This window comes from Oncorhynchus keta, chromosome 1, assembly GCF_023373465.1.
Source record: "Oncorhynchus keta strain PuntledgeMale-10-30-2019 chromosome 1, Oket_V2, whole genome shotgun sequence".
NCBI classification, from domain to species: Eukaryota; Metazoa; Chordata; class Actinopteri; order Salmoniformes; family Salmonidae; genus Oncorhynchus; species Oncorhynchus keta.
In genome coordinates, this window is record NC_068421.1 from 23,463,090 (window position 1) to 23,480,939 (window position 17,850).

Genomic DNA, 17,850 nt, shown 5'->3' on the forward strand with positions numbered 1-17,850 from the left:
CTCTGTGTGTGGAGTGCATCTAGAATTGCTTTCCCTCTGGTTGCACATTTAACATGTTGATAGAGATTTGGTAGAACTGATTTAAGTTTCCCTGCATTAAAGTCCCCGGCCACTAGGAGCGCCGCTCTGGGTGAATGGTTTCCTCTTTGCTTATTTCCTTGTACAGTTGACTGAATGCGGTCTTAGTGCCCACATCTGATGGTGGTGGTAAATAAACATCCACAAAAAGTATAGCTGAGAACTCTCTAGGCAAGTAGTGTGGCCTGAAATTTATCACAATATACTCTATTTCAGGCGAGCAAAATCTAGAGACTCCTTAGATTTCGTGCACCAACTGTTGTTTACAGATATGCACAGACTGCCCCCCTGGTCTTACCGGAGTGTGCTGTTCTATCTTGCCGGTGCAGCGTGTATCCCACTAGCTGAATATCCATGTCGTCATTCAGCCACGATTCTGTGAAACATGGGATATTACAGTTTTTGATGTCCCGTTGGTAGGATATTCGTGATCAGTAATATTGACGGTAACGGCAGCTTTCCTAGTTGCCTTCTGCGGGTCCGGACGAGGCATCCGGCTCTACTTCCTCTGCGTCGCTTCCTCTTGCAAATAATTGGGATGTCTGCCCTGTGGGGTGTTTGGAGGATATCGTGTGAGTCCTGCTTGCTGCTGTTGTTGTTGTTGTTGAAAAAATATTAATCTAATCTGAGGTGAGTGATCTCTGTCCTGATATGTAGAAGCTCTTTTCTGCCGTAAGATATGGTTGCAGAAACATTATGTACAAAATAATTTACAAATATCACCAAAAAAACACATAATAGCACAATTGGTTAGGAGACCGTAAAACGGCGGCCACGTCCTCCGGCGTCATTTTTCAGGCAAGTCAGTACAAAAAGTGGTTTGTTGTTGTGCACTCTCCTCAAACAATAGCATGGTATTTTTTCGATGTAATAGCTACTGTAAATTGGATAATGCAGCTAGATTAACAAGAATTTAAGATATCTGCCCATATAAGACACTTATATGTACAGATTTTTTTTGTTTAATCGCATTATGCATATTGACCAACAACTGTCCCATTGATGAGACACTGATCCATAAGAAGTTTTTAAGAAAAAATCCCAGGCAAAACCCAGATGACGTCGGGTCAATTGTGCGTCGCCCTATGGGACTCCCAATCACTGCAGGATGTGATACAGCTTGGATTCAAACCAGGGCCTGTAGTGATGCCTCTTGCACTGAGATGCAGTGCCTTAAACCGCTGCGCCACTCAGGAGCCATGACCAATACGACCAATATACATATTTTTTCAGAACATGAACCATCTGTTTTGTAGCATTCTGTAGTTTCGAAGATTAGTCTGACCTACAAAGAAATGTGTGTCCTGCAGGCCCAGGCATAGATCAAAGCTGGTGAGAGTATTTGTATCATTATTTTATTAACGAAAGCATAAAGATGATGAAGAAGGCACATTTGCCTCGTGATCCATCCCAGTTGGTATTCTGTGGAACCATCCATTTTTTGGGGTGTGGCCCGTTGTCCAGCCCTTTGTCCACTGATCTGCACAGATGGTTGTCGGCATGGTTGTATGCTCTGCAAAAACACATTCATGTTTTTAGTACACAATTATCGATTTTATGACACAGTATGCCTACACATTGATAGGCTATATACATCTTTTTAAAAGAAAATGCACTGAAACCAAAATAACTTGTGATCCTCTCAGCTCCGGCTCATTTTTAAGTCCTCTGGTGGTTACAGTCCTAACACTGTAATGGGTAGCACAAAAATAAAACAATAAAAAACCTACAACACCTACGGTAGCCCTATAGTATATCTACAAATATGTTTTTCATATCTACATGTAGGTCTCCTGATTTAAACCCGATTGAACTTGTTTGGCATCAACTGAAAACATTCATCCGTAACAATGCAATTCTCCCCCGACCATCCTTCTTGGCAAGAGTTTATTGTCCAGCTAATAGCCCATAATGGTGGATGGATGGCTTATGTTGTATTCTAATGTATTGAATGAATGTATTAATTACAGTCATTTACCATTCTCATTCTCAGACTGGAAACATTGTTTGCAGAGTTCATGATCTCATTTTGAAGTCCTTTAAAAAATAACAATATTTTGGAGATTATTTTGTTTTCAAATAACCGAAAGTGAGCGATTGTAATCTGTCCTGCTAATAGCCCATCCTAGAATTCACAGCCTGCTACGCTTGTTTTCTCTCCCTGTTTTAAGAGGGAGAGAAACCAAAAGCCCACCAGCCCGGCCGGCCAAATTCGGACAATGCTGGGCCAAATGTGCGCCACCTCATGGGCCTCCCGGTCGCGGCTGGCATGGGTATCAAACCAGCATCTGTAGCAACGCAGTTTGTACTGCGATGCAGTGTTTTAGACTGCTGTGCCACTCGGGAGACCCCATCCACAAAATGCTGATTAATTGACTCGCACAAAGTAACAAAATACTAAAATACTACTTAAACAGAGACATTCAATGACATCAGCAAGAGATATGCTGGACCCTGTGTCAGAGAGGTGTTTTTGGGACCACATTGTGTCTATTGTCCTGCAAATAGCCTTTGTGAAAAACAAGTGTTTGAAAACATACACAATATTTTGAAGATTATTTCTTTTTCAAATAACCGAAAGTTATTGGCTGTACCAGAGAATTTAATTTGATTAATATTATGGTGTTTCTATTCCAAGAAAAAGGAACAACTAAACCCTCAGTGTTTTTGTTAGGAAAATATGGCGCTGTACAACGTGACCTTTATTTAACTAGGCAAATCAGTTAAGAACAAATTCTTATTTACAATGACTGCCTACACCGGCCAAACCTGGACGACACTGGGCCAATTGTGCGCTGCCCTATGGGACTCCAAAACATGGCCAGTTGTGATACAACCAACCTAACTAAGAAATGTATTTGACGATACAATTATCCCCCTACCCTCCTTCTTGGCAAGAGTCTATTGTCCTGCTAATAGCCCATAATGGCGCTGTACAGCGTAACCGGTCGGGAGTAAGCTACAGTACTACAGTAAAAGAAAAATAATCCTAACATTTCCACACCCTAACTGTAGTCTAACCAACAACCAAATGGAAATTCTATGAAAACAAAAATAGCATTTATTTATCAAGACCAGTCCCCATGCTTGTCTCAGAGCAGCGCTGTCTTGACATCTGAATGCTGTCTTTCCCCCGTTCCACTTTTCTCTTCCATTCATTTTGAAAGAGTATTTTCCAGTAAGCATAATCAGTGCTCTAACTCCCTCTTGCGCTGGTCTGGAGCAATGAAGTAGTGACACAGGGTATCGTGCTAAACCACAAATGACCTCTAAATTCCGCAGCATGATCTCAAAACTTTTAGTTGAGCAACCACTGTACGTGGACGGACACACAAATGTAAATAGTGCAATACATGCACTCAAACATATTCAGTTGGCCTTGCTGTTATGATTTTTGTTGTCCTTTGTTTTTTGCATTGTTGTTTTCTGTTTTCCTTTGTCTTTCCCTTTTGTTAATTTTGTTGGTTGTTGGTGCATGGGGGGGTCATTGGGGTGGGCAATGGAATAATTTATTGTATTTTTGTGGGGGGGGGGACTGTGGGAGTGGGGGGTCTTGGAGTGCTGGTGGCCTGGCGGTTGGGAGGTTGGGCCCATGGCTAATAGATCGCTGGTTCGGCTCCCCGTTTGATATCTTGTGGGAGATCTGTCGACGTGCCCTTGAACAGGGCGTTGATGCTGGCTGCTTCTGTGTGTCGCTCTAGATGTGAGTCTGTTAGATGACTACTGTGGTGTAGTTGTTGAGCAGCTTCACTGCATGTATATTGTATGTTTTAAATATTCATAATTTATTTTGATTTTTTTAAACACATTCTACATGAAGCAGACAAACACATTGTACATCAAACAGACAACACATTGTAAATCAAGCAGACAAACACATTCTACATCAAGCAGAAAAACACATTCTAAATCAAGCAGACAAATACATTTTAAATCAAGCAGACAAACACATTCTAAATCAAGCAGACAAGCATGTTTGAAAACAGCAGAGAGATACAGTACAGCACATGATCTCTGCCTTGTATGGCGATGTTCCTGCACCTCTCGCTACCCTTGAGGTTGGGAGCTTGGCAGGCATGAGTGTGTCTTGCAAGGAGGTGTTGCGGTGCCACATTAGGAGGTGTGCACTGCTTACCTGCAGAAAAATACAGAGGTGAAGGAAACCCTGCACACAATATTGACTGTTCTGAGCATAGGGAGGCTGATGGGGCACACAATGGTGAGGAGTGTGTGTGTGTACATGTGTGTGTGTGTGCTGCAATCCCTAGGTGAGCTGATAAACAAGAGTGCTGGAGGCAGCTGTGTCCTCCTGTCAATGTGCGCCAGTGGCGGGAAGGGCATCCATTCTCTAACAGCGTGTGGAGAGTTCTAGCCCACATATCTACTGACATCCCATCACTCATTCCAGGAAGTCCCTCTTTTTTTGCATTGAGCGAATGCAACACATGGTTGAGTGTCATCAGGGAGCTCCAGTGAACATGCCGTCTCCCTGTGACAGGTCAACCTTCAAATAGGGGCCACTCCCAATACGTACAAACAGTGTGAATGACCTGCACTCTCTATATCCTATTAAATACACAAACAGGTGAACATGTACACTACATTTCACATATTTATTCCTGTGACATTTTGTGCAGTTTAGCTAGGTCAGTCAGATAATCATCTTGTGGTCCCACATCAATGTTCAGTAGGCTAGGCATTGGGCGGCAGGTAGCCTAGCAGTTAGAGCATTTGGCCAGTAACGTAAAGGTCGCTAGTTTGAATCCTCAAGCCGAGAAGGTGAAAAAATCCATTGACGTACCATTAAGCAAGGCACTTAACGCTAATTGGCCGTGACCTGTCTCAGAGGGCATTGGGAAATTTTAAAAACACATTTCAATGAAACAGGACAAATATAAGCACCCACCAAATGATTGTAACATTATACTCTTTGCAACATCTGTAGTCCATTGCTTCATTAAAAAAATCTGAACTTTCTAAGCAATGGCATTTTTCCTCCATTCGGCAATTAGCCACCATTCTCTCTCAGTGTGTCAGTAATGTGATCTGCTACGTGGGCACGTCTCTCCTTCATTAGGGTCTCTTTCTCTCAAACTGATGGCAATTAGACTGTGGGTCTGCTCAGAGGCAGAAAAGCTCAACCTGCTAGTCTTGTCAGAGGGAGGCTTCTCATGAACAGCTAAACTAAAACATCAGTGCTGTGCTGTAACGTGGAGAGAGAGAGGCAACAAGAAACAGACACAGATTCATTTCCCCAGGCTCTCCAGGGAGCTGGCACAGGAATAATCATTTGGAGCCCAAAAGAGAGCGTCTCTACTGGGCCTGAACACTTTGAGCCTGGGTGTCCATGGCATGAGTGCTCAGTCCCAGGCCCTGACAATAACACCCATGTTAATGCTATAAGAAGTGCCTGGAAGGGTGGACAGGAGACGAGGCAGGAGCCTGATTAGGATAGATTGACTTCTGCTGAGAGGCTCCAAGAGATAAACAGTAGAGACAGACATGGGAGAAATAGAGCCTGAGGGACACAGGGAGGACAAGGTCCTAAAGGAATCAGAGTGATATAAACGATCAGATATTATCCACAAGTTCAGTCCATAGACTCTCTGTTGATTCAGCTATCAGCTGAATATTTATCCCCCCACCAGAAAGTGAATTTTAGAATTTCCTCAGTCGATTAATTTGTTATTTGTAGTTCCTGTGTATCAACTGTATCAAATCAAGATTAAGTGTGTGGACTACTCCCGGCGTGACTTTAGTTCCTAGGCCATCTACAGTCATGCCAAGTCAGTACTGTTCCAGGCCGGCAGACTAGTAGTCTGTGGGGGATGACAGGGACCAAGTAGTCATCAGATCCCCAGGAGAACGTGAAGTACTGTGTCTACCAGAACAGCACTGACTGAACTATTCGTAGAAGGCTCTCAGTCAACACTGCTGATGACAGACATACAGACAAACAGGGGTGAATGCCTTGTCATTCATCTCCGACCTGATTGGGCCTGTCAGTGGAGAGCTGAGCAGTGAGAAAAGTGCATTATGTCCACTCACACAGCACACTCAAGTCTCCCCATCCCAAAAGAGGATGCTGTGTAAATCAAATGGACGTTGTTTTTAACATGAGTCTGAGAGAAGAGTATTACTATATCCTGAAATACGCTGATGTTAGTAGCTTTCAAGTTACTCATCCTTACATAAAGCATCTCTGTTATATTTAAAGCTGGTGTAGGAGTCTTTTTACTCATATTTTTTAAGCAGCACAGCTTGTCAACTACTGCTGAGAGGTAACCGCCAACCACGTCTTTATCCCAACACTGGCAGGATGTTCACGGTATGCTAGACCACTGATCCAACACAGTGTTCTTTTTAATGTGTCTCATCTCAGGGAGATTACTTAAGCCTCTGTTTTACGGCAAGTGCAGCTTCTCTTATTTCCCCAAGCCCATCTTATTATCCAGAGTCAGGGTGTGAACCATGTGATTGCACTCTGTGGCAGAAGGTATATTACCTTTTAAGGCGTCCAGTGGGGTACCTCCGAGAGAGGCAGCATATAATTTCAACTCACGTTGAATTCAATTGCTGGAGCATGTAAAAGGGATTTTCTCATTGTTGTGGTTGACTGTGTCTGGAGCCGCAGACGTGCCCAGATTGCCGTTGGTTCACAGCTGTGGAAGGAAACATGTAATATGATACGTGATTAAAGATCACATTGTTGTGGGATGTGTTCACTGGCGTAATGTAATGTGCTAGCTAGACTGTACAGTACATACAAACCACATTATGCACGTGAGAGAAATCATCAGGAAATAATTGACAAGCCTGTACCTCATTAAAAGCCACAGAAATACTTCTCCCAATGTGGTTATATAAATATGATAAAACATTAAAAAGGAGCTCCTTGAAGAAAATCAAACATCCAATTGAATAAGGGCTGTAATGATTCTAAAAGGAGAAGAACAGAGTTAAAACAGCTCTCCCTTGACATATTTAGATTGTCAGGGAGTGATGTGGAGGTGTTGATCATTGTGGGTGGGATTGGCTGATATGAAGTTTTGAATAATATAGCTAAAAGTGTACTTTAAGACAACCCAAGTCATAATCCATATCAGACAGAGACATAACGTGTCTTCAGTTGCTTCAAACTGAGTGTGATTTTGGCCAATGGCCATGCATTTTGCATGACAGTAAGTTATGTTCTGTCGACCACAAACTCTCTCAACACATAGTAAAACATTGTTCAGGAGAGGCCTGCTATCTCAAATGATAATTGAATGCTGTGCTGTGAAGGACTAATTAGGGATGATAAAGTGATGCATATTTCACAATGCCATTTCTCATTGTTTCCAAAGGTCTATTATTGAAGCCAATAATGGTACCCTCATAAACATTCCCGACTGGCAGGGGACTGGGCTTCCAGAAGCACAGATCATGTCATCACCCCCGGAGTCCCTTTGAATGTGGCTGGTGACGATGCTGCTGAAGGCTCTTGCTATTCTGGCTGCATTGCGCCTTGGGACAAACATGCAGAGGGAAAATAGCCAAGTAACCAGAATAGCTGTAACCTACTCTCCAAGGGTGAAAATGAACCCCTCTCCCATTTTGCCAGGATTAATTGAACCCCCTGCAGCTACCGAATGAACCTGAGAGTTTGAGTGACAGCTGTAGCAGATGAAACGGATAGACTGAAAGGTCAGGCTCTGGCTCTGCAGTGCACTGCTAGTCTACTAGCAATGACAATACCTTCCTCCCTGGAGTCAGGCATCCTGAGGAACCACTTTGCTTTACTTCACTTTGGATTTGAGAGGGCTATTACTTTAATGGCACTGAAAACATTGATGACAGTCTTTGGTTTTTATAGAGAAATCAAATCTGCCACGCAGAAGGTTGAAAGGCTGAATGGTCATTGTGCCGCATACTTGAGGCTGTTGCAATCTATGTGTTTAGCAGATATTTTGTTGGCGTTACTGTCAATGTATTCATTTTATATAATGTTCAAGAGTGGTGCACCTTCTTCCTAAAGCGAGCACTGCTTCCAGTACATCCAGGGGCCAGTATTTATTTACACCCTAGGGAGGATCTGCAGTAGGATCCTGTCTAATTTACACACCACCTTCGGGCTGTGTTCGGGCTGTGTTATTCCTGTACAGATCTATTGTTCTGCCTTGGGCTTGGATTTCAATGCACAGATCGGCAAATCTTTTTACAGAAGAGGAGACGAGGAAGGGAAGCGGTGTGTGTGTGTGCGTACGCGTGTGTAGTGAGAGGAGATTGCTGTAATGCCACAACCTTCTCCTGTCCTCTGTCTTTGGCACAACCTGAGCCCACTCTGAGGAGGACTGGGTGAGAGAGGAGAGCAGGGAAGGGGGGGGTGGTTAGAGCCATGGCCTGACTGCTTGCCAACCTCCTGAAGGGACCGGGTTTGGTGAAGCTAATACCAAGCTATCCCTGCCTGCCTGCCTTCCTGCCTGCCTGCCTGCCTCTCTCCCTCCCTGCCTGCCTCACTGCTTGCCTACCTCTCTCCCTGCTATCGCTGTGCCCACAGCCGGGGAGGTTTAATAGCAGCCTCTCTCTAATCCGGGAGTTTTAGAAGATTCTGGCATGGTGAGCGGCAGATAAATTGATTTATTTTCACATATTAATGGTCTTAGGTCTGGACCTAACAACACTGACAAGTGCTCATAAAGTGGAGGAAATATCATCAGACAAACCAAGTTGCTTCCACTGTCCTTTGAGTATGAATATGGGCATCAACATGAATGTGCATGAGAGGCATGCATTGGACTTTTAGTATTCACCTCATCGTTTCTCCAATTCAGAATTCTCCATGATATGATTGTGTATTCTATACAGATGCTGTAATGTGCGGTATATGAGTAACACAGCCCAAGGCATGGTAGGGAAACTAGACATGGGTAGTACATTGTTTTTCTTTTACATAGTGGCCATAAATGACGAATGTGCTCGTCCTCTGAATGGGTCTGCCCTCAATCAGATCCTCACTGTTCCAATTATCCAGAGTGTATAAAGTGAGATTATCTCTGCCTGTAAGCAATCACTGGACATCTCAAAACCAAATGGCATTTCATGAGGTGCCAGGGAAAGAGACTCCTCAGAGATTAGAGGCATTGTCCTTTTGGATTTCCACACATGAAAACAGTGCTGTTAGCCTCTGCCTTTCCTATCTGCCATAAGCTAACATGGGGGGGTCCGGTGATGGTGAAGACAATCAGTTAGAGAGTAAATGGTTGTTGTGGTTAAACCTCTGGCTGAGAAGCATTCCCAATGACAGCGTAAAGATGACGGGGAGAGTTAGCATGTCACCATGGCAACCACGGCTGGCCTGGTCGGGGAGCTCACCACAGATTTCTTATTTTCTTCAGTAAATCATTAACAAGGCAAGGAACAAACAGGAGGCTGTTTGTCACAGGCTTAATGAAGACAGGAAACACAGCGTGATCACTCTTTAAACTGTCATGTAGAGCAGAATACGGTGTACAAACAATCTTGCATCATACACTTAACATTCCTAAAATGCCATCAGAATTATGACATTAGGTTATAAACCATAGGCATTTCAAGTGAGGCGCTAATGTGATTTAAGTTCTATAATGTACAAGTAACAATTAAAAGCATCCTTAAATGAGATAATTAGAACCTGCTTCCATCCAACTAAATGGTTAATTATGATTTAATTTAATTAGATGGGTCCGTGTGTAGCTTAGGCTCTGAGCAGAGGCAACCCTCAACTTGGGTGATTGTCCAGTGTGTGAGAGGACAGCAATATTGGTGCCTCTCTCCTAACCTCCACAGATAGAAATGGTGGAAGACAAGCTGCCTGGTGCCTACCTTCAGCCATCCTAGGGATCGATCAAGCCGCTACCTCCCGCCCTACCACAGAAACCCAACCCCACAGCACCTCCAATTACCACTGAAAGTTGAGATCATTCCATCAGAAGAGCTGTCAGATCCAGACCGCGCCGGCTTTCCCTTACGGGCAGGGGAGAGGAGAAAGAGATGAGGTGGCTAATATTCTAATGAAACCTTTACATTTTGCCAATGCAAGAACTTTTCAAAGACTAATGCTGAACTTGGCCCTTTGTGCATTATTAATATCGACCATTTATGAGAGAGTAAAGAAGCATTTACTCAGCATTGGCATGCCTGAATTAATAATAGAGATGGTGCTCAAAGGCGCAATGAATTATCTTTCATTACAAACCCACCAAAATTCACTTGAATGACAGATGTCTTCAGCATGGGCCACCCCTATCATTATCTCAAACATCACTTTACCCCTGCATCAGAGATTCAATAGACGTCAGCCTTTGTTATTCTTCACCGTCGCATTTTGTTACTTGCTGAATAAACTCCTACAATATGCAATCTGGTCCATAGGCTCTCTCCTTTGAAATCCGATGATATTAAGTGTGTCCGTATGCCTTACAAGGCTTGTGTGACTGTTCCATACAGAGCGAGGTTCGATCCGCATGAGCAGCTTTGAGAAGGGCAGGATTATCTGTGTGCACTTTCTGAAGACAGGGGCTGAGGAAATCGTCCACAAGCCTCCAGAGACCATGCCCTTCAAAGTTTAAAAGTGGTTACCATGGTGATTATGAGAGGAAGTGACTATTTGAGATAGACCTGTGTGCAGGATCACACAGTCTTCCGTCCTAGAGTTCTGTGAGGTTGGTGTTCATTTTGCCCAGGGCCAGAAAGCTTTGTCCTCTAGACCGCTCCCTGCATCCACATCAGGTAGAGTCTGAATTAAAATGGAGTGGACCCCATGGGCTAATACCAGCTACACTTCCAGACAATGTTTGAAGTCATGGATTTTCTCCAAAATTACAAAAACAAGCTCACAGATCCGTGTGAATCAAAATGGTCTTGCAGAAGAAACCTATTTAGAATGTTCTTGTATCATATAGGGCTATTGAGTCTCATTCATTTTCTGTCATCTGAGTTGGCCACTGATCCAATCAAATTATTTGTCTAAAGCGCCAAATACAACAGTGAAATGCTTACTTACAAGCCCTTAACCAACAATGCAGCTCGAAGAAAAAAAAGTGTTTAGTAAAAACTAGATAAGTAAAACATTCAATATAACAGTAACAAATAATTAAAGAGCAGCAGAAAAATAACAATAGCGAGGCTATATATAAGGGGTACCGGTATAGAGTCAATGTGCGAGGACACAGGTTAGTTGAGGTAATTGAGGTAATATGTACATGTCAGTAGAGTTAAAGTGACTATGCATAGATAATAAACAGAGATTAGCAGCAGCGTAAAAGAGGGGAAGGGGGATGGCAATGCAAATAGTCTGGGTAGCCATTTGATAAGCTGTTCAGGAGTCTTGTGGCTTGGGGTAGAATCTGTTAAGAAGTCTTTTGGACATAGATTTGGCGCGTAGATTTGGTACCGCTTGCCGTGCGGTAGCAGAAAGAACAGACTATGACTAGGGTGGCTGGAGTCTTTGACAATTTTTAGGGCCTTCCTCTGACACCACCTGGTATAGAGGACCTGGATGGCAAGACGCTTGGCCACAGTGATGTACTGGGCCGTACGCACTACCCTCTGTAGTGCCTTGCTGTTGGAGGCCGAGCAGTTGCTATACCATGCAATCAGTCAGGATGCTCTTGATGGAGCAGCTGTCAAACTTTATGAGGATCTGAGGACCAATGCCAAATCTTTTCAGTCTCCTGAGGGGGAATAGGCTTTGTCGTGCCCTCTTCAAGACTGTCTTGGTGTGTTTGGACCATGGTAGTTTGTTGGTGATGTGAACACCAAGGAAGCTCTAAACCTGGTCCACTACAGCTTGGTCAATGAGAATGGGGGCATGCTTGGTCCTCATTTTCCTGTAGTCCACAATCATCTCCTTTGTCTTGTTTACGTTGAGGGATATGTTGTTGTCCTCGCACCACATGGCCAGGTCTCTGACCTCCTCCCTATAGGCTGTCTCATCATTATCAGTGATCAGGCACCGTTGTGTCATCGGCAAACTTAATGATGGTGTTGGAGTCGTGCCTGTCCATGCAGTCATAAGTGAACAGGAGGGGACTAAGCATGCAGCCCTGAGGAGCCCCCGTATTGAGGAGTAGAGTGGCGGATGTGTTATTACCTACCCTTACCACCTGTGGGTGGCCCGTCAGGAAGTCCAGGATCCAGTTGCAGAGGGAGGTGTTTAGTCCTAGGGTCCTTAACTTAGTGATTAGCTTTGAGGACACTATGGTGTTGAACACTGAGCTGTAGTCAATGAACAGCATTCTCACATAAGTGTTCCTTTTCTCCAGGTGGCATCTGTGGATCTGTTGTGGCGGTATGCAAATTGGAGTGGGTCTAGGGTTTCTGGAATAATGGTGTTGATGTGAGCCATTACCAGCCTTTTAAAACACCTCATGGCTGCAGACGTGCGTGTTACGGGTCAGTAGTCATTTAGGCAGGTTACCTTAGTGTTCTTGTTCACACGGACTATGGTGTTCTGCTTGAAACATTTTGGTATTACAGACTAAGTCAGGGACAGGTTGAAAATGAAGACATTTGTTAGTTGGTTAGCGCATGCTTGGAGTACACGTCCTGGTAATCCATCTGGCCCTGCGGCCTTGTGAATGTTGACCTTTTTAAAGGTCTTACTCACATCGGCCATGGACAGTGTGATCCCACAGTCGTCCGGAACAGTTGATGCTCTCATGCATGTTTCAGTGTTACTTGCCTCAAAGCGAGCATAGAAGTAATTTAGCTCATCTGGTAGGCTTGTGTCAATGGGCAGCCTGTGGCTGTGCTTCCCTTCGTAGTCTGATATCATCAATGTTTGGAATTAGGTTTATATACAAAAAGTTCAGGGGTCACCATGGGTGTCAGTCTTCTTCATCCCCTTCACGAGCAGGCTCTGTTAGCCTATTTACAGTGGTGTCAGAGACACTGGAGGGACAAAAAAGGTGGTCAGCCGAGATGAAGAGGACCATAGTGGAAGTACCACCAACAGGTTGTCACTGTTCACCAAGATTTGAAAGCTTAGGAAAGCCACAAAGATGACCATCTCCACTGAGTGCTGTGTGCTGTGTTAGCAACGTTGTATTTATGAGTATCAGAATTTGAATGAGAAATATTATACGTCAATGAGTAGTAACAGTGTATGTTGTTCTCCTGCCATTGGAGGACCTTGAGTCAAGCTACGTGGTTTGGAATTAGCTAGCTGGATAAAAACAAATCATATTTTGGTCATGGTTGAGATGATTTGGGTTAATATAAGTAATCTCCCTCTTATTGGATACAGATAAGGATGATAACAACAGCATGTCATTACACAACCTCTGTTGTTTTTCTTGTCAGTAAGCTTTAATTGTGTTGGTTTCAGCCACCCTTATTTTTCATATGCGGCATCATTCAGCCTTCCTCTGTGGCAGTGACTGCCATCGGACAAACACAGCAGATATAATATTGTGGATGGCGTAAAATACAGACCAGCCCTCACTAATAATGAAAAGGGATGGGTAGCATCCTTTGCGTGTGAAGAAATTGCAGAGAATCGGCCAGAAGAGCAGCTGGCGTGTTTGTAATGTTTCTTAGAAATGGACATGTTCAAATGTCGCTCCCCAGAGGGGACACTCAGAGGAAAGTGCTATTTATAGATAAGTCTGAATAACTTGTCAGATTTCTGTTTGGACGGCTTGGCTTTTTCTGTGGCTTTGTCCTGTAAACTTGGTTCTATTGTCTTGTCCTTATAAATGATTTATCCAATAATAAAGTCATGGAAGTTGGTTGACAATCAGCACTTCCACTTGGAATTAGAACAAAATGTCACAGCCAATATCCACTTGTGTCCTGAATAACTATACATGTGCGCTGTTCTCTTGCCACACCCACATAACAAACTATTTAAATTCCCCTCATTTCCTGCCTGTGAACTCAAATGTATCTCTACATCATCAGGGCTACAACTCTGAGGAAAACATCCACCCAATGGCAGCTTTGTCGTTCCCGACCCCTGCCCACTGAAGCGCCATCATCCCATCCCAGTCCTTCAATGAAACCCATTGTTTAACAATGAGAAGGGCCATTCTAATACTCCCTGCTCTCCCTTCTTGTTTCTGTAGGAGCCTACCCTCACGACGTGACAGTGCACATGGTCTGGATGCCACCAGCCGTCCTGCTATGCTACACAGCTAAAGTTCCACTTCAATTCGTCACCAGCCACAGCGCCCATCCCCACCGCTCTCCAAGTGTGTCCAATTAAGGGATGTGTGAAGACTAAGAGGCCAGGGTTACAGACCACATTAGAAAAAAACTGGCGAGATCCTTGCTAGCTGCAGATGGGCAGAACACTGTTGATTGTGAGTATCTTTATTGCTCTTTGTTGACATAAATCTTCATTTCTCACCAGTGGTAAAGCTGCCATTCTGGTCACACACACCAGTAATTTTCCAAAGGAGCAAAAGTACTGTACGTAGGGAATGCACTGTCTCTAGCCAAAACAGACCACAACTATTTAATTCAACACTGAGTTTCCTAGAAAAAAAATGCAATGGATTGAGTTGTATATCAGGAGGCAGCCATTATGGGGCCAGAGGCCTGCTAATAGGTGTGCAGTTTCTTATCCCTCCGTAAACTACCATTTTTGTATCCACACACCGAGCAGAAACGGTCAGGCTCATGCTGCCCTGTGTCGTGTTGCCCTCTGTTTTGTTTCATAGCAGATGAACAAATGCACTGCTGAATTATTTATCAGCATTTTCAGCTGAATTTAAAAGTTATGACAATCACGTCTATATCGGGGATGTGATAAGTGGGAAGATGTAGGTTCGTACAGGGCTACCTCCGCCCCTCCTCCTCTCTGTGCACTATTCCATTTTCACAGGGAGATGTGGGGATGGAGGGATTAGGAAAACGACAGGGGGCGAAATGATCTGACAGATCCACTTATTTCAACCATCTGTGAGCCCCCGGCCCTGATATTATTAGAGCCAGATACCTCCGATTGAAGAGGTAGACATTGTCTTGAGAGGAGAAGGAGGTCTGGAAGGAAGATGTTGGTGAATGTCATAGAAAATCAGGAGAAATAAACTTCAGAGGTGGAAGGAGGTGGAGAGGAGTGAGTAAGCTGGCGGATGGAAAATGCCTGTGGGTGCTGCCTGTCGTCTCCTGGGTACGGAGGGAAATATTGTGCTTCTCGACTTAAAAGCCTTGGGCCAGATGAATGCATTCCTCATTCTCCCCCCTGCCTTGCCAGATACAAATAAACAATGCTGAAATAAGTCTGGTCAGCACGCTGTCTACAAAACATACATAAAATAATTTTACTACAGAACCCAAGGAGACAACTACTACTCCTGTTAGGTGAGATCTTAATTGTTAGAAACAAAAGGTACAAAGGAATATTGGATGTATTGTTCCCAGTGCGTAATTGCGCACCCCTAAAAAAAGGTGTCAATACCTTGCCCCTTGATAACCAGCGCACATATGTTGTTACATAGTCGCTGCCCATATCATTGCATAATGCAGAAAATACACAAGAGTACAGGGGCCTTGCTTTAACAAAATTAACGACTTTCACTGTAGTGTCCAAAACGTCTTTCAAGCTGTCAGGCATTCCCTTGGCAACAAGAACCTCTCGGTGGATGCTGCATTGTACCCAAGTGGCGTCGGGAGCAACTGCTTCCACTCTACTGTCTCCCTGTCATGACTTTTGTGCCATCAGTACAGATACCAACACATCTTGACGACCAAAGTCCATTTGATGTCACAAAGCTGCCTAGTACTTTCAAAATATCTTCTCCTGTTGTCCTGGTTTGCAGAAGAGGACGTCTTCCTTAATTTAGCCCCCATAAACATAACAGACATATACCAGGAGCTGTGCCAGGCCCTGTTGACTCATCCAGGTGTAACGCATATAATTCACTGGCTTGTATGCAAAGCAGTAATTGTTTCAAAACATCTCCTGCCATGACACTGTCACTGTGTTGTTTGATGAAGGTATTGTCTGTATAGTATTTTTTGGCCTTTCCCCCCAGCATTGTCCCAGCTATACCCACAGCAGCAGGAAGAGTGAAGTCCTCCACAATAGTATGGGTCTGGCCTGTCTTAGCCACTCGGTAGATCACCATATAAGATGCTTCTAGACCCTTCTTATTAATGGTATCTGTTGCTTTTATACATGTCTTACTACTCGAAAGTCATCTTAATTCTCGCTCAAAAAACTCCTGTGGCTGATTTTTCTTATTGGCATGTTTTGTTTCTAAATGTCTGCGCAAGAGTTTCATCGAGTTGTGAGATAGTACTTTTACACATATAACACACTGTGGCTGAAGAAAGGCACTACTCCCAATATAAGTGAACTCCCAGTCAATGTAGTTCTCATCATATTTGCACCTCTTTGATGGTCCAACGTCCCTGTCTGTTGTTCAATGCTTTCCCGGGTAAGTGGGCAGTAGCTCTTCGGCTGAATCAGATGTCAGTGTCCATGCTAGCTGGGATAGCAACAAATGTAGAATTACTGATGCTAGCATTGGATGTGCTCGTGGAAGTAGAACAACTTGTGCTGTCGACAGGTGTTTGTGTAGTACTGCTGGTAATAGCAGTACTGCTGGTAGAGCTGGTATGTGTCTCTTACTTTTTTAACCATTCATCCATTTTCAAGCAAACAGAATGAGCATCAGCTACGTTTGGCTACATACGGACCGTTAGTGGAATTCCCGTGAGAGAGTAATGGTTAATGTGATTGGATGTTAATTATTTGACTAGGCTACCTGTATTTGACATTGTGTTGTTATTTTGCTGAAGACGAGATGGTTTCATTATTTGGGGGCAGTGAAAGGAGGCTACTCAGGAAAATCTAAATGGACTGTTTTGGCATTCCCCCGACGGCAGTGCGTACCCCAGTTTGGGAATAGCCGGTTCAGACCAACCAATCTGGTAGTCTCTCGTCAGATTTACAGACCGTGATTGACTGCTGTGAGGGCTAGTTTAGCTCTGCCAATCTGTGGGCCCAGTGAAATGAGACGTTGAAAGAATCCTTCCTGCTACAGACAGATTCAAATGAAGAGAGAGAGAGAGCTGTCACACACACACTGAGTCCTAGAGCACCGGGAGATCGGGTTGAGCTGAATCAAACTGAGAGGATGTCCTTTCCAGCTTTGCAGAGGACCACAGAGACACATCCGCCCCCACTGTTTTAGAGCAGATACAGAGAGAAGTAGAGTAGAAAAGAGAGGGCTGCAACTTCCTGGCAGCCCAGTCTGCAACCCTTCAGCAACCCTGCTTGTTTATTAACAGCAGAAATACAACATCTGCCCTGCAGACCTGCAGACCCTCGAACCCTGTGATCTCTGCTCCTGTCCCACTCTGACCAAAGCATGTAGGGGTCAATCCTGTTAAATACGTAATAATGTTTTAAAGAAGGAAAACAAACTAATTGAGTATTGTGATATAACTCAAAGTGTATTACCTCCACAATGACAAGAATACAGCTGGCTAGCATAGTAATACAGCTGGCTAGCATAGTAATTCAGCTGGCTAGCATAGTGTACAGTTTCTCCCTTGGCCTGAATGAGAAACACCCCAGAGACAGAGGTTTTTGTGTACAGTTTCTCCCTTGGCCTGAATGAGAAACACCCCAGAGACAGAGGTTTTTGTGTACAGTTTCTCCCTTGGCCTGAATGAGAAACACCCCAGAGACAGAGGTTTTTGTAGAATAAGAAATTGAAACATAAATTATAGAATGAGAACTCTGCCCCCAAAAGCATTCATCATTCTTCCTGACAGGGAAACATACACAACCAGGAA

At 43.9% G+C, this 17,850-nt stretch overlaps 1 protein-coding gene across 5 annotated transcripts in view; it reads left to right on the top strand.

Moving 5' to 3' along the window:
- The window catches only part of LOC118396535 (galactosylgalactosylxylosylprotein 3-beta-glucuronosyltransferase 1), a 122,357-nt gene that overhangs the window by 67,729 nt on the left and 36,778 nt on the right, over positions 1-17,850 (top strand). For all 5 annotated transcript variants that reach the window (XR_008136492.1, XR_008136485.1, XR_004828221.2 and 2 more), the window contains exon 2: positions 14,166-14,402. The gene's annotated coding sequence lies outside the window, so the exon portion shown is untranslated. The remainder of the gene's footprint in view (positions 1-14,165; positions 14,403-17,850) is intronic.